Raw genomic sequence first — 5,079 nt, forward strand, 5'->3', positions numbered from 1 at the left:
AATACTTTTCTTGGAATTGGGGTACGGGGCGGGGGGCCTCAGTACGTTAAACGGGGTTCAAAAAAAAACAGCAAGGGCCATTATTGATTTCCCTACGTAGTCATCGTATTGAAGCCGCCATTGTTCCTTCGCCGCACATCGTTCGCCTCCAATCATTTGAAATGCATTTCTAGAGCAACTAATAGTAGCCTCAGGAAAATTTACATAAAGTTCATTTCTATTGATTAGCAAGTATGAAACGTATTCCTCATTTTGTTGAACAAATATTATGCAAGTCACGCATAAGCTCAAAAGCAAACAAATTGAAATTGCACTCAAATTTGCATTCAAACTAGACAACGCCCATGTTTGATAAGATAACATTCTTCTACATCTAATAACACACCTTACTCAGTAGTTAACGCAGAAATAGATCGAGCAAACATCACTGTCGATGCTACTCTTAGTCAACAAAGTCAATTTAACTGGTGCACTGCTAATATGAAGTTAATTTTCAAACGGCCCAATTTGCATAAAAGACAGACATTGCGCACGTAGCGTTAAACACCGGCTTACGTAAGTTGGATATGCTACTCTAATATGAATTAGAACATAATGTCAACAAAAAATGAACAACGATTGAGCACACTTGTTGCGCTCTATGCTAGCATAATTAACTATATGAAAAATTTGATGTATCTAATGTCTTAAAATTTAGAAAACAATATAAAGTGATAATAAAATTAATTGAAAACGATTTCTGTATGAAAACGGTATTTTTCTGTCTTGCATAATAGATAAAACAATACGCTTAGTGATATTTGACCTGCTCAGTTCAGAATGAAATTGAATGCAATAAGCAAGTGTAAATTGAAAATTTTATCGTCTTCTCCAATTAAATCTAGATGATTACCTAAAATAGCGAATTGAAATATGGATTTGTTCAAAACCGTTAACGTTCAGCTATATGTAATTGAGAATTCTGCTTTAAACGTATTTCAAGTCTTACACATCTTCAAACTGAAAAGTGTTTAAATACTTAAATATACATGGATTCATAGCAAAACATCAGGAAAATAAGTTTCAGTATTAAATTTTCACCTGAATGTAGCATCTTGTACTTGCACCTTGGTTACGCATCGCCACCGTTTATCGAACAGCACCGTAATAAAATAGTAGCTAACATGTGTATTGCTCAGTAACCTTCTTATCATTAATTTGGCAATTTAAATAATGCTTCTTTCTGTATCTTGAATTATTAATTATCTTTCCGTGATTTTATTTTTGAAGTAAACTTTAACCAAATACTATAAAAATTTTTTACTTTTCCCCATTTTATCTGCTTTATTTCCAATTTTTGCTTTTTTTATGTTCTCATGTAAGATCAAACTGTCTACTGGAAATACGACATTTATGTGAAATGAGAATTTTATTTACTTCTCTGACAACAATGAAGCTGTGTTGCTTTCAAGCCGGCTATCATCAGTTACATTAATACGTGCAGATTTTCATATACTTTTAATTTATTGCTGTGTGATTCATGCCTGAATTCCAGACGTATTTTCATGCCGTTTGTGATTCTTTCCTTTTGTGCTTGTTTGCGCTCAACGGGACGTCTGATGATTTTCTGCCAAGCTTCACATTCCCGTGCCAGCTCAACAAAAAATCAACCTGATGAACAGATACAGTTTACCGGTGGTCACCCCAAATGCACTTGCTTTCTAGGGCTTCCCTGTCTTGCACCTATTTTTGGAAAAACTTGGCCTGCTTTATCCTACACAAATTTCTGGGTCCCATGTTCCAATGGCAGTCACTGTGATGCGTTATATTCGGGGAGCTTGCCACTCTGATTACTATATAAATCGCGCATTGAAACTAAATACCTCTTCTCCACCTTCCCCTCCTAAAACCTCCATTTCAGGTCCCAACTCTGTCGCAGATCCACCATCTCAACTATCTCCTCACTCATAGCCTCAGCCAGGAGAATTTTTTTAAAATTGCTGCAGGAAATGTTGCTCTTAGCTGCTTTCATTGATTTCCTGATTCTTACGTAACTGGCACTGTCATAAAAATTTGAATGTGCTTGAAATGGTACGATCAACAGTATTTACTGATGTTGGGGATGCCGCAAGATAGAATGTCTTGTCTTGTGAAATCGTGAGCGGTCGAACCACTCTTTACCAGCAGAAAAATTATTATGGAGTAGAAATGAAACCGAAAGTGCATATTTATAGTTTTGTGAAAAAATTATATTCCTTCATTTAATGTTAAATATACAAAGGCGTTAGATTTTAAAAAAGAGGTGAATGCAGCATACAAAAATTTATCATGCAAATGTATTATTATACATGACAGTCTGAAGATGAACAAAATAGGCCTGTTTTCAAATTTAAACAAAACTGGAATCTCAGTTACGTGTTATAATAACTTTAAAATTAATAATTTTAATTGTATTTCAGACGAATGATACGGGATAGTCTCTCTAGGTAAAATTTTCAGTGCTAATGTTCCATTGGTTGGTAAAAAATCGATTTTCATTGGATCGCTTCTCATTGCATAGTTATGGCGTAATAGCATTGGTTCCATTGCCTAAACTTTTCATTGATTAAAATTGTTCTGCTTTGATTAGCTACAATTTTTTTCATTTCATTGGTCCAAATTTTAAATTACATAACAATTCATTACGTAATCTTTGATTTCTTTTAGTGTTTTATCCGTGACGTCACCAATTTGACAGTAGAATTTTTATATTGTTTTTAGCTGTTTTTTCTTTTAAATATTTACTTTTCCACTTTGCACTTTTAGTCATTAGTATTTGTAATATGATTTAAAAAAATTTCATCGCCGATGCATGTTCTCAGTCAACTGTCAAGTCTGATGGATAGAAATGAAGGAAACAACGCTTGTTTGCTTCATCCGAAGCGATGTAAACAGGAAACATCCGTATCTAAAAATAGAACGGAATTTTGCACAACTGCAGCTGCCAGCCAATACAAGGAGTGGTGATTGCTTAATGTTAGCATCGACTTATTTTTCTCATTTCAGCTTCTGAAAAATTTATCACTTGCAGATTTTCCCTTTGTACTTGAATAACCTTTAGCTGATTTGCAAAGGGTCAAGGACGGCAATTACAGATCAATATATGCTTTATGCTTGTCGACGATGATAATTAGCAATGATCATATTTTGGCAGAACATATGCAGTGCTAGAAGAAGATAACGTGAGAGGAAAAATAATTTTCTTTGCTTTCACTTTTGTTTGGTGAAATGTTTTCAAAATCCAACAGATCCGTTTTGATCTGGAATGTTCAACATGTGGTTATCATCGTAATACAACAATTGCAACTTGAATGTTTATCAACCTAGATGTCGGTTTACCTTAGATATTGAAAAACAAATTTAATACAGTTTACACAAAATGTATAATCACAAATTTCTATTTTAAACAAAATTCCAGATTTTATTTTTTCTTTAAATGAAACATAAGAAGAAAAACAATAACTCTTGTGAACAGGAGCGAAAGAAAGATTAAATTCTTTTGCGAACCAGAATCATTTTCAGAGAACATTCAGGGAAAATCAGAAAAGTGTTTCGATGCTAAAATTCAGCAATCACCACACCCAGTTTTAGCTGAAAACTCCAGCTGTGGACAATTTATCAATTGTAGATTTTCCCTTTGTACTTCAATAGCCTTCAAGTAGCCTTCATCAGAACAATATCTGACAAACAGAAAAGAACCTTAGGCATAAATCTTATTTAATTGTTAGCTAAGAAGGTAATTTATATGACAAGTGATGGCTGACATTTCTTTTGAACCGTATTTTTAATTTTAAACTCAGATGGATAAATAAAAGTGAAGCACTTCAAAAGCAGAAAGAAAGCAATGAACAGCGCCAATTGTAATGTATTGTAAAATTGTAATGTAAAACCACATTGTGCTGCATGTATTGTGAAAATTCCGGACTAGCAGTATTATCGCTTGAATTTATTCCTTGCGCATTTCTGCGGCATCATGCTACTCACAAATACTGAAATTCTAGCTCCTGTAGGGTACCGTGAAATGTTTAATAAACATTTGGTGCAGTATGTACTGACTTCATGTAAAAAATTTCTCAGATGCAGCGTAGCTGCTGCACAGATTGAACTGAAAATGCTTTCGGCTAGCTTAGGGGAAATTTAATCCATATTTGTGTTGATCTAGTGAAATTTCAGAAAATCCTGTGAAATGAATTTTGACTTTGCTCATGATAATCGCTGCATAGCTTTCTTCATTATCAAATTCGTTGACAAGGCTAGCTTTGCGGCCATCGTAAAACGTCATTACGTGTCGAATGATGAAAACAATGAATGACCCAGATAAGCATGTTCACTTAACATCTCTTTGTTCAGTTATCTCTTCGTTAGGCAGTTCATTTGATTAGAATAATGCAGTTGCATAATAAAGATATTTATTTAAATTGTAAACAACAAGACATTCAATTGTAGTTTTCCTTATTTCACTTCAATAGCTTGTGCTATTTTCTGTTTCGTATTTTTGAGATGCCTTTTCGAATGATGGGAATAAATAATGATGAATTTCAGTTTGTGAATTACGGAACCAACATAAGCCAATAGACAAAATGAAGTGATACACGCTCAAGCGTCAGTAAAACATAGAAATTTTTTTAAATCATATTACAGTTACTAATCACTAGAAGTGCAAAGTGGAAAAGTAATATATTTAAAAGAGAAACAGCTAAAAAAATTGAAAAAATTTAACTGTCAAATTGGTGACGTCACCGATAGAACACTAAAAGAAATCAAAGATTACGTAATAAATTGTTATGTAATTAAAAATTTGGACCAATTAAATGAAAAAAATTGTAGCTAATCAAAGCAGAACAATTTTAATCAATGAAAAGTTTAGGCGATGGACAGCCCAATAACAATGCAAAAGTAAGAATGAACGGAAGAACAAAGTTTTCGTAGATTTTCGCAAAAACAACCAAGTCAAAAGAGCATGAAAGGTTGCAAATTTCAAGAACTTGACCGAAAATGAAGGAAAATCGACTTGCGCAAAACAACGAATTATTGCACAAAACTTGGCAATTTCAACGAATA

The sequence above is a fragment of the Trichinella spiralis genome (genome assembly GCF_000181795.1).
Source record: "Trichinella spiralis strain ISS 195 chromosome Unknown Scfld9, whole genome shotgun sequence".
Lineage (NCBI taxonomy): Eukaryota > Metazoa > Nematoda > Enoplea > Trichinellida > Trichinellidae > Trichinella > Trichinella spiralis.